We start from the raw sequence: 18906 nt of genomic DNA, 5'->3' as shown, positions 1-18906 counted from the left end.
CAGTAAACCAAGAAACTGTAAATAATATGGGTGAAGATGGCTTGAAATGTCAATATGTTTTTATATGAGATTTCCCACTCAACCCTTCTACAATAAGTAAATAGGAAAAGAAATTAGGCAAAGCGATATTTTTCTAGGACTCATTGAAACCTTATCTTAGATTTAATGATAGCTTAGATGCTTGAAGGACAGATAAATACATGAAAAGGTTCTGTTTTAAATAACACTACAGAATATCTTTGGAAAGGTCATTTGAAAATTCTGACTTCTATCTATTTACCTGACAAATAAAGATAATTAGAAAGGAAAATTAGTAAGCTCTAACCAAAATAAGGGCAAGTAAATTTATTTAGGTAAAATTAGAACAGTGAACCTTCTATGCATGTTGTTTCTTAACCACAAATTCAGCATTATAGGTGAATGTGTTTTTAATTGAATTAAGCCAACAAACATTTGGCAGGTGCCTAATATGTTCAAGTCATTGTGCTAGAAACTATAATACAGTACAATTGAAAGCTTTAATCAGGTTACAATTCAATAGTCATTAAAACAGAGCTATAATTCTCTTCTAAAAAGTCAGAGTGAAATTGGAGGTGAAACTAGGATCTGAAGAAAGAGAAGAAAGCATCTGGTATTTATAATGGGAAAGATGATAAGTGGTAGATCTGAAGTTAGAAAGACTCTCCAGCCTCAGATACTTACCAGCTGTATGACCCTGGGCAAGTCACTTAATCCTTGCAAACTTCTGTTTTCTATCTAGAAAAGGAAATGGAAAACCACTCCAGTATCTCTGTCAACAAACCTCAAAAGGAATCAAGAAGAATTGGACATGACTGAAATTTTACTAAAACAAAAAAAACAAAAAACAAAACAAAACAAAAACTGGATATTATACTTTGTACTCCACTCAGGTAACAAATTGGGGTGTTATTGTTGTCTTGTATGTTTGGTTTTTTTTCTCATAAATGATGATCAATTTGGAATTAGGAAGAGAAGAGGCAAATTGAAAATTTAAAAATTCAGAGTTCAGGATCAATAGAAGGTTAAAAAAAATGAATGAAACAAAAGTGAAATCTGTAATTAGCAAAGATCCTAAATAAAACATAGCTGGCTAAGGGTAATGCTAATAAGTTTAATAATGCTAAAGGTATTTATGGTTAATTTGACTTTAGTTTGTATTCTACAGTGAACTCCTTTTCTATCATGCTTCCATAAAAGCCTCCCTTCTCCAAGTTAGGCTGTTTAACTTAACAGGGAGAAAACCAGTAATGGGTAATAGTAACCCCAATCTGTAGCCATTCAGCTAGAAAATATGATTAAATAAACAAGTCACCAGGTAAAAGTTTAGTCCAATGGGGCTTTAAAGAGCATACAATTGACCAAATCATTTCCATATGGCAACTCATGGCTACCTAAATAATACAATCTTACATACAGTTCAGTGTGATAAGATGAACATTTTCCAGTATACTTCATGAAAGTAATCATCTAGATATGAATTAGAGGTTTGGATTTAGTTTACACTCTAAATTATCTCAAGGCCTGGTATTAACTGGGTACCATATTGGTCCAATTATAGGCTTTCCTTTTAAAATGAAATCTCTTCAAAGGGAAAAAATACAAAATTACAGAAAAAAGTTTTGAAAAAAAATATATGTACACATATTTCTATTTTGATAAAAAAAAATTTATTCATCTCCTTATCCTCATAATTTAACTGCTATTTTATTATTAAGAGTATGATTATAGGCCACAAGCCATATTTGTATAAGAGGTAAAACCTATATTTGTATCACTAGGGTATTTAAATCAATTAAGGTTATTTTGTCCATGCCTTTGTCTGTCAGCATTTCCTCCTGGCTGCCCGTTTTCCCATCCCACTTTGAGTTTTTCTTTTTCTTTTTGGCACAAGTTCCTTTCCTCTGTTCTATCTGAGCTTCTAATATTTCTTTAAATCTATTATGGGATAAGATCAATATAAAAAATGCTTTGTTACTGAAATAGAAAAAAAATTGTGATGATTTTTTAAAAGAATCCAGTTTGATCTTATTGGTGACTTTTTCTAAAAGACATGTTGTTTGGGAATACACTAATAAAAATACATTTCAGTTTTTAAAACCACAAAGTGATTTAACAGAAGACACTATTCTTGTGTGGTTTCAATAATCTTTCTTGACAAGCTTGAATATTTTCCCCTAAAGATGCCATTTCACCAAGGGGGAAAAGAGAACAATTTTATATTTCAGAGAATGTCAGGGTTCAAAATGACTTTAGAAATCAAATAGGCAAATTCCTTCCATTTTATGGATGAAGAAAAATGGATGCTAGAGAAATCAAAGTATGTGCTCATGATAAGATAGTGAGAGAACCAAGACTTGGATTCAGGTCTTCTGAAAAAGTAATGTTCTTTTTTCTGCCTAACATTTAGCTTGAAGTCTTTTTCTTCCAACAAGAATTTCAAAGCTTTATAAAAATTAGTTAAGGCTTCATAAAATTATCATAAAACAATATGTTAGAAATAGAAGGGAGCTTAGTGGTCATTTTACAGATGAGAAAATCGAGGTACGGGAAGGTTAGGTGATAGAAAATAATCAATGAGCTTACAGCCAAGCTGAGAGAAACTATGTGCATACTGCTATACACAAATAAAGTGTTCACTGAATGTTGGGCTAGATTCAAGAAGTTCTGAGTTCAAACCTCACTTTTGACTTATTACCAAAACCAAAATTCTTAACTATTTTGAACCTGAAATAACTCTCTAAGCCTTTAATCCTGTGTTATAAACTGGCTGCTTTTAATGTCTCCACCAAGAAAAATCACAGGTATTTTTTATATGAGTATATATAGATTACATGTAGTTGATGTTCATTATGATTACATTATTTAGCTCTTCAACAATTCAGTGTTCTTGAGCTCCCACCACCAAGATTTTACTGCAAGGCATGGAACACAAAGGTATCTGATAAATTGTTCATGAATATCATACAGCAAGTCATGTGAAGGTGCCTGGTAGCCATAAGGCAATTGTAATACATAAAAATGAAAAGTTTTGAAAAAGAGCATTAAGGATGTCATCCTAAACATCTGAAAAAAAGATAATGAACTGATGATATTTGAAGAAAGATGGATGGATGAATTCTATGATATCCTTGAAATGCCATGATAGAGAGACAAAGAACAATAAGTGTTAATCCCCCTGGTAGTTCTCTTATTGGAGGATATGAATGAGTCATACAAGTTGGACAGGTAATGACTGGTTCAGATATATTGCTAAATCAATATTTTCACAGATACTTAGAAATATATTGTGTCTACTATATATTTAAATTTGATGAAATCTACATTTATCTTATTTCCCCTATTCAACATCATTTGGAAAGTAGAGAAAGGAAGTAGCTTCTTTGCTAAGTAGATAATGTTCTGCTGTCCTATAATATAACACTGAGAGAATAAACATTTATATGATATTTATTATGTGCCAAGTTCTGCACTGAGTACTTATTATAAATATCATCCCTTTAATCCTTACAATTATCCTACAGGGTAACTGCTATTATTATCTCCATTTTATAGTTGAGTGAAGTGAGACAAGCAGAAGAATAAGTGGCTTGTTCAGGATCAAACAGCTAGAAAGTTTCTGAGGCTGAATTATTTCTGACTCCTGGTCAAGTTCTATCCATTGAGCTACCAGCTGCCTATTATAAAGCAGGGGTTCTTAATCTTTTTTGTTTCATGTATAGTTTTGGCAATCTGGTGAAGCCTTTAGACATTGTCTCTGAAAGAGAGTTTAAATGCATCAAACAAAATTCTTAGGAGTACAAAGTAAAGGCAATTATAATAAATACCATAATAAAATAAGTTTTTAAAAAGTTTACTTTCAAAAGTATAATATGTTTTATAAAGCAGGTCAAGAACTGGCATTAAAAAAGACAGTATCTGTACTAAGCAAAAGCATGGATACCAAAAGTGTTGAGTTTAAAAATTAGTATTTTATATAACAATTTCGGAATTTGTATTTTTAGGGTAAAATCTGGTTGTTTATTTTTAATGTTTAGTTGAGTTTGGGTTTCTTTATTTGATAAATAGCAATAATGTCATTTGTGAAGTGAGTAGTAAGAAAACATCCAAATCTCAGGCTTCTTTCTCTGTGTTTCCAGGGATTATTTCAATGCAACTGTCAAAAAGAAGTCTGTTTCCTCCAGAGTTGTGATTAGCAGTTCTGGTTCCCAGAAATGAAGTTGGTTGAAGGAAAGTAAAGGGAAAACATCCTCAGGCAACTCCCTGAAAAAGGTAAAATGAACAAGGGTGAGTCCTACAGGATGATCACTAGGAGAAAAAGTTGGGGCAGAGGTAGGGCTTAGAAACAGTTTATCCTCTTGGGAGGCAGTTCCTGAGAGCAACTCTAAGGAAAAGGCAAGGAAAGTGAGAATGCTAGGTGGGAGTCAAGTAAAGGCACAATAGGAGAGAGGATGGGTCACTCATAGCAAAACTGGCCAAAGTTTGAGGCAGTCAGAAATTGGAAGGTGATGCAGAGAACAGTTTGCCCTAGTTAGGGTTATATTTAACCTGGAAAGGTCAAAAAGGAACCAGAGGGGAAGAAGTTTGAGGGTGAGGGTCCTTCGTGATACAGGGTAGACTACAGGAGAGAGCATCTAGGTGGACAGCTAGGGATGAAAGTGTTGAGCCTGGACCAGGAAGACTCACCTCTGTGAGCTCAAATGCAGCCTCAGAGGCATCCTAACTAAGACTAGACAGGGGATATCTGATCACCACTGACACATGTAGATTGGGGCTATATGTCAATAAGGTGGAGAACCCTCCTGGTGGAAGGCTGGCTTCAGGACTGACGCCAGATCTTATTGGTACCTTTCAATGGAGTATTCTGCACAGTTAGAGTCATAAGCTAATGCCACAGGCGGAAACCATAATCAGAGTTCTGGAGTAGTCCCATTTACTCTTAGCTAATTCAAAGTAATTATAATAATACATATTTACACAGTGCTGTTGGCTTACAACTATTTCTACATAATTCTATGAGAAAGATAGGGCAATGAAGAAACTAAGGCACACAAACACACACACACACACACACACACACACACACACACACACAAACACACACTGAAAAGAACTAGGCACACGGAACCAGTTTATATACTTTGGTTTTTCTGTTTAAGACCTGTTTAAACTTTGGGATCATCTCAGTTTTCTCATCTGTAAAATGATTTACATTTTCAATTAGCTGATCTCAGAAGCACATTCTGGCTCTAAACCAATGATATTTCTTTCCTAAGTGTTATATTAGCTATATGAATTTCACCAATATTCCCTGATTTCAAGTTTGTCTCTCTACCAAAGTACTTCCAGGTATACAGTTTTGATAGCTGATTTCCCAGAGTGTTCACAATGACATGTTAAAGGACTTGCTCAAGGTCACACATATAATAAAAGAAGGAGAGAATACTTGAACATAAGTATTTACTTTCTAATTCAGCTCAACTTAACAAAAATGACTTTATTCATTATTGTCCTGGATCCTGGTATAACACGTTTCCATTTTTCTGCTTTTGTCCAGCATTGCAAAGTAGTTGGAAAATATGCTTTTCAGAATGTTTGCCTCACAAGGAAGGTAACTAATTGGATATTTTTAGAAGCACCAGAGGTTGAACAGTGGGAAATTGCATAGAAATGTTGCATTGGAGTACTCGGTGACTGTGCCAATTCAAATTAGAATACAGCACATGTTTATCAAGTACCTTGGAGTATTTTGCTGAGGGAGTTAAAAAGTATAATATCCAAGCCTTGCCCTCATTGAGTTTACTATCTAGTAACCTCCATGAGAACTCTGTTGGATGATATGTTATAGATGAATTGGCAATGCTGAAGATACCCAGGTTGAGTGCCGGAATTCACTTTTTAAAAAATATTCACGTTTCATCACCCCAGTGCAGAGACAAACACTATTAAACATCTAATTAGACTCCAGGGCAATTTAAACCTGCTGTATATGTTGTGAGGTTGCTGCATGCTATGCATCAGAAAACACACCAGGCTACCTCAACAAATCTGTTCAGAAAGAAATACTCTAGAAAAAATTCAATTCTTTTATTTAAAAAAAATCTTTAAAAAGAACTTTCAGCTTGTTAAAATGGAATGTAAGAAATCCCCAGAGCACAGGCTTCTATCTGTTGATTACTCCAGAGCAAAGGATGGCTGTCTTATTGAGCAGATGAATGGGGCTGGTTCATGTCTCTGGTGCAAGAGTGTCAAGGGATTGATCGCCACCTGGAAGATGAGCCTTTTAATTAATTTGGAGTGAGAAAAAGCTGACGTTAAAGAGAGAAACCAATACTGCAGACAGACAATTCCCTTTTGTCCTGAAAGCATCTGAGGGAGTCTAACCATATTTGATAAATTGAAAATGATTTTAGAATGCTTTGGGATGTGTCTTTGGCAAGATCTAGAGTAAAGGAATAGACCCCAGCATTATTTTATCAGTAGGTGTGCTACTTTCCCCACTAATACAGAAGTAAAATCTCCCTAAAAAAAACTGATATCAATATTAACATCTTAGTATATTTCAGTCAATGTATGTTTCTCAGAGGTAATAGTAACTGTGGAATAAAGAGAGAGTGACAGCAACAGAAAACAAGAGAGTGACAGAGAGAGGCAGAGAGAGACAGAGACAGAGAGAGACAAAGAGAGACAGAGACAGAGACATGCAGACACAGACAAATAGATACAAAGGAACATACAGAGACACACAGAAAGAGAAAATCCATGAAAAACTATGAAGGAACAGTATATAAAAATATACAGGGAGTTAACAATGCCAGATGCTCCAGAACAGTAGAAAAAATGAGGACTTAGGATTCAGAAAAAAAGCCATAATGGGTTTGGTAATTAAGAAACTATGGCAAGCAGCTTCAGTTGAGTGTTAAAAATGAAATCCATATTGCAGAGCATGAAAGAAATGAAAATAGAAGAAATAGAGGCAAAGCTGTATACACAGCTTTTGGGTGTGTGTGTTTTTTTAATAATTTGGCTAAAGAGACAAGTGATAAAATAGTTTGAAAGGATGGTAGGGGCAAAATGAAGAATTTTTAAAGATGAGGAAGACCTGAGCATGTTTGTAGGCACCAGGGATTGAGCTAATAAAGATATAGCAAAGGCTGCATGATAAATTTGGGGAACAATTTGCTAGACAAGACAGAAGGGGATGTGATCAATGGCATAAATAGAGAGGTCAGTTTTAGTGAGAAGAGTCACTTCCTAAGGTAAAGGACAAGAGAATCTGGAGTGGTGACAAAGTCTTAAGATTTAAGTAAAGGAGAAAGAGCTCTTGACAAATGACTTTTTACTTCAGTAAAGTATTAGTGGAGATTCTGAACTGAGAAGGAAGAAAAGGGAAAAAAAGAAGTATTAGAACTACCAGTCTGAAAAAATATTATATTCAGTTGTAGAAGACTGTCAGGATAGTTATGTGACTTCCTCCAGGAGAGATATATAGCAAATGAGTAGGAGTTAAGGAAATAGGTGGTGGGTGTAAGGAGGTATGTAAGGGAGAAATTACCATCAAAGACTGAAATTTGACAGTGTATGTATAATGTTAGAAGAGGGCAAGGAATTTGAGAGTATAGAACAGAATAAAATCAAATTATTTAATGATGAATCAAGATGGAGAAAAAAGAAAAATAAAGCCAGGTAAGAGTAATATCTTGGGATAAACTGAAGGAAGATGGGCTAGAGGTAACAGCAAGGAAGAAGAAAAGGATGAGAAGTAGTTAGGCATAAGGAGACATGTAATGAATAGAAGTTATAGGTTTAGGAAGGAATTTCAGCTTTCTTAATTATAGGAAAATATTTGTGGGAAGGAATATTTGAGTTGAAGGATATGATTGTCCCTATGAATAGAAAAGATAGAATAAAAGACAGATCGTCTTTTATTTAAAAGAGAGTTGAGGGAGCTGAGAAATGAGGTCAATATTTGAGAGAATATTCACACGTACATGGAAATCTGCTGGCAAAGGGGGAATAACTAAAGCAGGGGGGGCGGTGAATGAGATACTGAACTTTCAGAAACAATGGATAATGACATGGGAGTAGAATGATAAATGTCATGAAGATCAAGTTAGGTGACATATCTGGATAGAGAGAACTTCCAAAGATAGATTGCTGGGTGATGGTGGTAGGAAGAGAGTTTGGAAGTGGTAATGTAAAATAAAATAATATGCCTCCTATTCCTCGTTCTGGATCAATTCCAGAGGAGGAAAGGTAGAAAGGAGTAAACTCTTTGTATAAGCATCTAATTCTATATTTTGCCATTCAAAGTCCTCTTTAATTTTTGTTGTCCTTTAATCATTCAGCTATGTCTGACTCTTTATAACTCCATGGACTATAGCCTGCCAGACCTTTCTATCCTCCACTATTTCCCAGAGTCTGTCAAAGCTCATATTCATTGCTTCCATGACACTATTTACCCATCACACCCCCTGCTGTACCTTTCTATTTTTGCCTTCAATCTTTCTCAGCATCAAAATCTTTTCCATTGAGACCTATTTTCTCATTATGTGGCCAAAGCATTTAAGCTTCAGCTTCAACATTTGACCTTCCAATGAACAATATGAATTAATTTCTCTAAGTATTGACAGATTTGATCACTTTGCTGTCCAAGGGACTCTTGAAAGTCTTCTCTAGAACCACAATTCAAAAGCATTGATTCTGCAGTGCTTAACTTTCCTTATGCTTCAGTTCTCACAACCAAACATTGCTACTAGAATATCCCTAGCTTTGATTATATGGATCTTTGTCAGCAAAGTAATACCTCTGCTTTTTAATATACTGTCTACTAGATTTGCCATAGTTTTTCTTTCAAGGAGCAGGCATATTTTAATGCATGGCTGCAGTGGCTGTCTGCAATGATCTTTATCAAGAATATAAAATCTGGCATTGTTTCCACTTCTTCTCCCCTTGTTTGTTAAGAAATGATGGGGCCAGTTATAATACGTGGGGGGGGGGGAAGGTGTTGTTTTTTGTTTTTATGTTAACCTTCAAGTCAGCTTTTCACCCACATCAAGAAGCTTCCTAATTTTTTACTTCTACCATTAAAGTGGTATCATCTGCATAACTGAGACTGTTGATATTACCCAGGAACCTTTAATCGCAGGTCCTCTAATTCAATATTGTTTTAGCTGTTCAGCTATATCTCCTCCCACAACTTATATCCTCCAGGTAAACCAGATTATCAGTCAATTATTCAGTCAACAATCATTTTTAAAAGCATTCAGAAGGCAATGAGCCCTATTCTGGCCACAGAGATACAAGGGAAAAAATTAAATAGACCCTATTTTCACGAAACTTATCCTGGATCAAGGAGACAATATATAACAAGTTTATATGAAATGTATGTGAAATAAATAGAAATATACATTTATACAAAATATATATGTCTTCTTAATTATTGGACAATATTTGTGGGAAGGGTTGAGATGAAGATATACAAATTATATATGAGGAAATATTTTGAGGGGAAGCAGTGACAACCAGGATAACAGTTTAATCAATTTCCCTAAAATATATCTTGATTCTGTATCTTTGATCCTGGTGGGAATGAATGTCTTCCCTCCCTGTCTTTAACTCTTGATTCCTATCCATCCTTTAAAATCTAATGAAGATGTCACTTACTTCACAAAGTCTTCCTACTCCCTGTAGACTTTCCCCTTTCTGATCTCACACTTTGTATCTCTAACACACTTCTCATGCATTCTGTTCTTTTATTTTGTATGTTATATCTTCTTAGTAGATTAAAAACATCATGAGGGCAAAGACTCGTGCCTCATCCAAATTCTGCATTTTTCCTAGTGCTTAGTAACACAGAGCACAGTTTTTGAACATGATTTGTATTTCAAAATTTATGTTAAATTAACATCAAAATTTATGTTGATTCAAGTAATTGAACCATGTTCTTATGACTGGTAAGCAAAAGTGAAGCTCAAAATCAAGTTTTCTGATTCCCAATCTAGTGCTTTTAAAGATCCTTACAGTATTGATAAGGAAACAAGACCAGAATACACACATGCACACACACACACACACACACACACACACACACATACATACAGAGAGACTTTCACTGTGTAGACAACCTCTTCATAAAGCTTTTTGATTTAATTTGTTGATCCCTCCTTTCTCCTTCCTTTACCACATATCCTCTTGCAACTCCCAGTTGTAACTCCAACTCTATTCATAGGCTTCTTGGAGTCACTGGAATGTGGATGACTGAACTTCAAGATTAGCATGCTGAAAGGAAAGATGAGGTGTAGTCTGAAAAATGAAGGGGCATTCATGCAAGATTTGGAACAAAAACATTAGAGAATGCAAAGAATATCCGAACCTTTCATTTTTTTGAAATTGAGAAAAACATAATAAATTATGAGCAACAAAGATGTGATCTGAAAAATCTATTTAAAAAAAAAGAAGAAAGAAGTTGTGTCAAGGAATAAGGAAGCATTCAAAGGAAACTTTCAAGAATAGCAGTTGAGCTCCAATTATTAATATTTGTATATATGGGTTTGGAAAGAAAAAACAAATGCTTTAGAATCAAGATTTCAGTAAAACTCCACCATTTCTATCTAATTTCCAAAATATCAAAAATTGAATGAAAATTTAAATTTTGAGAATTCTTTAGCTAGACTATCATACTTTACCAATAAAGGCAGATGAGTGGTACAGTGGATAGTGTGAAGCTGGAAGTCAGAAGGACCCATCTTCCTAAATTCCAACATGACCTCAGATATTTACTTACCTGAGTAAAGCTCAGGTATGATCCTATAAAAGTCACTTAACTATTTGCTTCAGTTTCTTACCTATAAAATAAGCTAAAGAAGGAAATGGAAAACCAGTCCACTATCTTTGCCAAGAATAATGTAGATAAAGTCACAAAGGGTCAAACATCACTGAAATGATAGAATAATGATTTTATCAATAAAGCAATATTATAAACACTGAGTTAAAAACATTCTTCAGGACCAAATCTGTTTTGTTTTTGCCTTTGCACCCCAGAACTTTACATGATAGCTGGATCATAAGTACTTAATAAATGTTTGTTGTTTGAATGATTCTGGGATATACTCATACCAGAAAATCAGCAGGATCATTTAACTCCCTCTTTAGACAGTACTTGAAATACTGATAAATATGTTATATGTTTGTGATTAACATAGCTATTAGAATACCTAAAGGTTACCAAGTGCTTTCATGCATAATATCACTTAACTTCACAACAATCCTGTGGGATAGGTGGTAAAAACATTAGCATTCTCATTTTACAGATAAAGAAACTGAAGATAAAGATAAAGTCACTAATTTACAATCACAAATTAGAGAAAATGAGAGAGCCTGAATTCTCAGCTAAGTTTTCAATCTAAATATGTTTTTCATTATATTATGTTGTGATTTTATATCCTTAAAAGATTAAAATCTAAGAGAACAATTATCTTCTAAGAGCAATGGTTTATTTTTAATGAATATTCTTTTCGTCTGATATAAAAGGAGTTGCATTTCTGAAAATTAAATGTAAATTGCCAAAAAAAATGAAAATAGATAATATTAGAAGATTTGGACAATATAGGAAAATGTATAGCCTAAGGAAGATGGAGGAAGGATAAAAGGTAAAAAAGGTGAATCTTACACAGTAAAAAGAAGTTTTCCTATTTCCTTCTTTTCCCTGGACATGATTTTATGTCACTCACTAAACTGTAGCCAAAGCCTAGAGAATAAGTAAGGAAATTAGTTGAAATGATTAATAGTCTTAGCAAGATAGTATAAAGCAAAATAAATCCACAAAAATTGACCACAACTTCTTTTAAATATTAACAAAATTTAGAAAGAAATAGAAATTCTATTTAACAGAAATGACAGATTCATAAAATGTTTACCAAAACATACAAATATAAAAATATACAAAAAGCATCAGAGACAAAAAAGTGCAGAGATATGGTTCTGTGACAATATAAGCAAAATGAAAATATTATTCTGTTCTAGTAAAATGTTAGCCAAATTAAAGCAACAATATAGTAACAAAATTCATTTAGAAGAACAAAAAGTCTACGACATCAAGAGGAATAATGAGAAAAATAAAAATGAAAGAGGCATAGAATCTCCAGCTCATTGAAACAGACTTAGATGCCCTCCCCCCCAAAAAAAAAATAGTTAGCTGAATATTGTAACTCAATGTGTGGTAAATCTAAGAATATAACTGTCTGAGGATAAGACACCCCTTTTTTTGACAAGAACTACTGGAAAAAACTTAAACATAATTGTTGGGAGAAATTAGGTTTGGATCACCATTTTATACCATCAATAATGTATAAATTTAAAATGTATGTATGAATACAAAAAGTCATGGCCTTAAAAGAAATAATGAGAACAAGATTAAATGTTCCTCATTTCAAATGTGAATGAAAAAGCAAGCTATAACAAGGGAGAGAGGAGATAAAAAATATAAAACCAATAATTTTATCTATATAAGTCTAAAGAGTTTTTTGCAGAAATAAGATAGATAAATGGCAGAATCAGAAATATATTTAGATTAAATATCACCAAAAGATGTCTCATCTCCAAAATATGTAGGGACCACCATAACAAGAAAAAGCATTCCCCATAGATAAGCTAGGAAATGATAAGATTAAATTTTTCAAATTAAGAATTATAAAATCTAAATGACAACATGAAAACATGCTAAAAATCACAAATTTTAAGAGAAATATATAATGCAAATATAAATATACATGCATATATACACATACATACACATATATGTGGGTGTTGCATTTGAACTTGTTTTTAATGGATATTATTTTAGTCTGCTAAAAGTAGAAGTGAGATATGTATTCTTGAATTTCTGAGAATTAAATATAAATTACAAATATTAAAAATAGATTATATTAGAAATTATGGTCGACATAGGAAATATATGGACTAAGAAAATTTTAATTAGTTCTCTTTCAAAAGGAAAGATTCAGTCTGGAAATGATGGGAAGGACTAGTATAAAAACAAAAGACATTATTAAAAATGATTTTTAAAAAATCCATTACCCCAATAAAGTTCTTTCCCCTTCAGGATTGCTATCTCCAGACTTTCATATGGTAATGACTTCACCATCCTTGTAGATTGTAGATTGTAGAATGTAGCTTTAGAATTGAAAAGTGATGTTGAAATTGATGAACTTTTTCATAAATTCTAACCTTCTTCTAAAAACACAAACAAACAACAACAACAATAAACTATTGCCCTTTCAGAGAAGCGATTAAAAAAAAAAAAGCATCATGACAAAAGCAGCACATTTGTTTTAGGTACTTAAGTATTCGTCATTTTGATTTACATAAAGTAAGGTATCTGACTCAAATTAACCCCATGGCATTTCATCTTTTTCTGACTGATTCATGATAAAGCAACATTAACAATATTTACACATTCCTAGGCAGTAGGTTTTCTATTTGTGACCCAATTTACTTCATTAAAACAATGGAACTCAATAACATTTTTCAAATGATCACTTTTGGGATAGTTTTTAATGGATTTCAATAAATTTTGTACTTCAGCATGGGATACCGAGTCATATAATTGCTCTAAAATCTATAGGTCATAGATCATTAAATACAGTTCCTTAAATTTTGGTCATTTTAGCTTCATATGTAGAAAATGACATAGATGGTTAGAGTTTGTATTTAACCTAATCTAGTTGCTCTCATAAAAAGGACATTGTTTCAGAAATGGCAATGATCTGAATATTATTGTAGAATATATACCCTTAGATGGATTCATGATCTCAGTAATGTAATATATTTTTCATTCACTTTGTGAATAACTTTGGATTCAATTAAAGTGACTTTATAGTCAGAGGTCAGTGCAATGACCATTTCCAAACTGAACCATATAGAAAGCCACTCTAATAAGAAAGCACTCAATAGGATTTTATGAACAGACCATGTCACCCCTGCTCTCACTCAACAAATCCCAGTGGCATCCTAACATTTTTAGGGACAAATATAAAATCCTTTTGATTTTTGATGCCCTTTATCCTGAGCACCTCCCCTTCAACCCAACCCTTACAGTCTGCTGACACCTTATACATCTCAAATATTCTGAAATTCTGTGACATTGGCTGCCTTACTATTCTTCCCATCCCATGTCCCAACCCCATGCACTTTGACTGCCTTTCCCCTATGCCTGGAATTCTCTTGCTTCTCATATTCTCACTTCTCTTGGATATATCGAGCCTCAGATAAAATATTAACTTCTATAAGAAATACTTACCAATATCCCTTAACTCTATTGCCTTTTCTCTTTTAATCATCTCCAATTAATTATGCATGTAATGGAATTGTTTACATCTTGTGTTTCCTATTAGACTGTGAGCTCCTTCAGAGCAGGGTCTGTGTTTTTTACCTTTCTTTCTGTTGCCATTGTTTAGTCAAGTTTCTAGTATATGGTGGACACTTAAAAAATGTTTATTGATTGTCTGACTATTGGTAAGCACTCAACAATGAACATGTCTCCCTTTTATATGCCTCTTAAACTTAATGATCAATGTACTATTGGACAAAATTATCTCTATGTTTAAATTACTAATATTTTTGTACAATTTTAAAATTTGCATAGAAGTCATTTCACTTGAGAATTTCAGGTGAGAAACCAAATGTTTCATGAAATAAAGTATCATATACTTTATATATATATATATATATATGTATATATATATATACATATATATATATATACTTCTCTTATTTCTGTGACTACAAAAAGCTATGCTGTATATAAATCATTTGTAGAAACTTATATGAAATCCCTTTTTATGTATTCATCAAGGATATCCTTGATGCATTCATAGACCATTTTCATATTTTTTTTAGTGATGAGAATATAGGAACATGAACTAGGGGTTCACTAGATTTCTTAGTCACTTTTGGGGGGCAGTAGGGTAAAAGCACCATTTCCCAATGGTGTTTTTAGTTTTTTGGTATCTACCAATCTTTGATGAATTTAACCTTGTATGCCTCTAAAATTAGGTCATCTCTAGTACTGTATTTCTATAGTATTTGGTCAGGTCTATCCCCTCTTTCCGGGCATCTAGATGACTCAATGAATAGAATACTGGGCCTAGAGTCAGGAAGACTTGTCTTCCTGAGTTCAAATCCATCCTCAGACACTTACTAGCTATATGACTCTAAATAACTCACTTTATCCTATTTAGTTTTCTCACCTGTCAAATGAGATGAAGAAGGAAGTGGTAAATTATTCCAGTATCCTTGCCAAGAAAACCCCAAATGTGGTCATAAAGAATTAGACACGACTGAAAAAGTACTGAACAAGAAAAAAAAAGTCCTCTTTTTTACCTCATAGTTGCAATTGTGCTGAAGAAATAGATGCTGCGCCATCAGCATCCTCAATGAAACAATTCACCATGGAAAGACTTGCAGATCAATTTAATTAATGTCTTTTTGCCATTATTAGCACAATGGGGAAGTCAGGGCAAGTGATGGTGGAACAGGGAGGTGTTCTTTTCTTCTTTTCCTCGCTGAGGTTGCTTATAGTCAATATATATAGACAATAATAATAAGTCTCTGGGCTGATCTTTCTGATCATACTGTAGAGATATCTGTATCATGAAGGAGAAAACTATAATCACTTTGTGTCACTGTAGGGATGAGCTATCGGCACTCTGTCTCTGGTTCTGCTTTTACCTCTTTCTCCCTTTCTGTCTCTCTCTGTGACTCTCCTCCTCTTCAGTCACTGTGTCACTGTCTATATTTCTCTCTCTCTCTCTCTCTCTCTCTCTCTCTCTCTCTCTCTCTCTCTCCATTTGTCTCGCTCCTCTGTCTCTGTCTCTCTCTTTTTCTCTCTGTGTGTGTCTTTGGCTCTCTTTCTTACTATCTCTCTGTCTCTATCTCTAGAATTAAATTAGCTCTCTTTCTCTAGAGCTAATTTCTCTGTGGATATGATTCCCCCCCTCTCTTTCTCTCTCTCTCTCTCTCCCTCTCTCCTCTTCTCTTATCATTTGTATAAAGGGAACTATGGGCTTTCTAATTAATTCTCTAATAGTATAGAACAGAGTAGAAAAAGTAGACATGAAAGGGTACTGGGACTTGGTAGTTAGGGAATTGTCCATTATTACTTTGATTTTCCTCCCATACTGGCTCCTGCTTTCCATTCTAATTCCCTTTGACAGGTTTTGTCAGTATCCCTTCTCTTCCTATCTCTGTTGCTACTGCTGCTGCCACTAGAAAATAGAAAATGGACTACGTCCCTCTTTCCAACTCATCCTTCCCAGTTAAAAGCTGCCTTCGATTTGTCTCTACAAACCACAGAACCCAAATGTATGATATTCCTTGACCAGAAAGTTGAGAAAAATTTTCCAGATGCCAAAGTCACCAGTGTCTAAGTATAGAGAAGCTCAATGCACAGTGGGAGTCATCAGCATCAACCTGCAGCCCATGGAGAAGTGTGACACAGGAAATCCAGGAGATATTTCTGTCTCGCCAAGCAAAGCAGATCTCTCTACTTTTTAATGTATGTTTGTGTTCCCCTATGTTGTATATGTTCTGTTATGTTGTGTATATTCCTGGGTGGAATCTTGTACAGTTGGTAAAGTTGGTACTCTCAAGTTAACAAAACTCATAAGCTACAAAGCACACCTACTGAACATCCTCAAAATAATATGAATTGAGCTAATTTCTCTGTAGATATGATTTCCTCTCAAATGTTAGTCAGTTCCTAATGAGACCATATGTCTCATAATCTTTAACTCTTGTCCTCCCTAAAATTAGCTTATACTCTAAACCAGTATTACCTCCTGGCTGCTATGACTTTCTGCTTGCTAAGGGCAGTAAGACACTTGGCTTTGTAAGGCTTTAAGATATTTCAACTTCTTTTTGATTACTATCTAAATAAACCATTCTAATAAAAGGTGATATTTAGGGTTTAAATCTTTAATTTTATCTATTTTCCATTCTTTTCTGAACCACCAGTTTATTGTTTAAATAGATGGTGCTGGGTTTGAACTACAGTAGAAACATGACTTTTTGCCCTTTCTTTGGCTAATAAATTGGTATTGATTTTGATTTGTACTTCAACCAGTCATTGATCTCATGGTACATAGCTAAAATAATGTGTAAGCAACATGTCAACTCCTCTCAATTAAAGCATAGTTGACCATGTCTTTGCCTTTTTTTTTGATCATGTCTAGTGTTTTCTAACTTTTTTTTTAAAGAAAGCATTTATGAGATACAAACCAAAGGCTGTACAGGCCTTTGACTTTTCACTTGGTTTCTAGGATTGTTTTATTTAATTTTTGATAGACTTTCTTCACATTTTCTTTGTATGAAACAGTCACCAAAGTTATAACTAATTTTTGTTTAAACAATAACCAAATATCACCTTTCTTCCCCAAAAAATGTATTTCCTCAAAACATTAAGACAAATACTTACTTATTTGTTTATTTACATTCTTCACACTCACTGAAAGGGTTAAAAATGAAGTATCATATAAAAATAAAGTTCCTACATGCTTTTGTACGCAAGATGAAACAACTGAATCAACATCTATATGTATCTCTGTTATGAGAATCTATAAGCTGTCTTTCCATTTAATAGTAACAGCTTTGGCTTGTGGTTTCATTTATATTGCCAACATCTACACAGATTTGACTCAGTTCCATTGTTAAAGGATTTAGCTTTCTTTGTTATTAGACAAAGACAGCACATAAAAAGTGTTAGCAATAAAGTTAATATTTATAGATAATCTAATAAATAGTTGTTTTTTGTTATTGTTTGCTTGCATTTTATTTCCTTTCCCCTTTTTTCTGGTTTGATTTGATTTTTCTTGTGCAGCAAGATAATTGTATGCATATACTGGATTGAATCTATATTTCTACCATGTTTAACATATATTGGACTACTTGGTATCTAGGGAAGAAGACTGGGGAAGGGGAGAATTGGAACACAAGATTTTGCAAGGGTTAATGTTGAAGAATTATCCATGCATATGTTTCAAAAATCAAAAGCTTTAATAAAAAAACAAATAAATAAATTGGTGCTATTCAGAGCTCTCTGCCTCCTTTTGTCCTCATTAATTTACCATTATAAATGCAGATGCAAAGGACAATGAGGACTAATTTTTGTATTTTTATGTCTTTTATAAATTTCTCTAGCCAAAATATTCATTATCTAGGAGAGAGGTATCAAACAAGGGCGTGACAAACCCAAATGTGTAAGTGGGAAATATTAAACAAAACAAATACAATAAAACACAGGTAATGTTATATTTTAAAACTAGTAAGTATACAGCCTATAGGGATCCTTAGCTGAAGATTACTGGCCACTGATGCTAGTGGAGTTTGACAATACTGTTCTAATAGACTGATTTTGGGAAGGGAGCATCCCTGTTTTTAGGTAGATTTGTCCCAGAGTAATGAGCACCATCTATTGTCAGATTCATGAAAGCTTTTCTATACTGATGGAAACTACTTGCCTTTCATCTTATATGACAGTGGCTTTGAGAACTCTGGATCATCTCTCTACCACAATGAGCCATTGACATAAGACTTTTATGAAAACTAGGAATCTGGGAGCTTTGTGAGACAGTTGGATAATACCTTCTACACCAATCCTAAATGTTTGTCTCTTAGTAGTAGCAGCATTGAAATGATTGTTCCTTGAAATTCAGGGCCTACACAACACAATTGCCTAACAAAAATTGAACTCCTTGAAACTGGTCTTTTACACAGTTAAAATAACCTATGTCCTTGACACGTAATAAAAATTCCACACTCTAAAATAGATGCCCTATTGGCCTGTTATACTGAGTGAAATTTCTACTATTCAAGTTACTTTTTTAGGTCAAG

At 33.8% G+C, this 18906-nt stretch overlaps 1 long non-coding RNA gene across 2 annotated transcripts; it reads left to right on the top strand.

The window, feature by feature from the left end:
• Positions 1-815: 815 nt before the first annotated feature.
• Positions 816-17824, top strand: LOC111720342. Of its 2 annotated transcripts, none has more exons than XR_004231977.1 (3): positions 816-911; positions 4158-4290; positions 16233-17824. It is a non-coding gene; the product is annotated as an uncharacterized LOC111720342 (long non-coding RNA). The 2 variants fall into 2 exon arrangements; XR_002770060.2 differs by having other exon boundaries at positions 16372-17823.
• Positions 17825-18906: the final 1082 nt, after the last annotated feature.

Source organism: Sarcophilus harrisii, chromosome 2, assembly GCF_902635505.1.
Source record: "Sarcophilus harrisii chromosome 2, mSarHar1.11, whole genome shotgun sequence".
Classification (NCBI taxonomy): Eukaryota; Metazoa; Chordata; class Mammalia; order Dasyuromorphia; family Dasyuridae; genus Sarcophilus; species Sarcophilus harrisii.
Note: the sequence above shows the minus strand (reverse complement) of the source record. Positions and strands in the feature narration are given on the sequence as shown.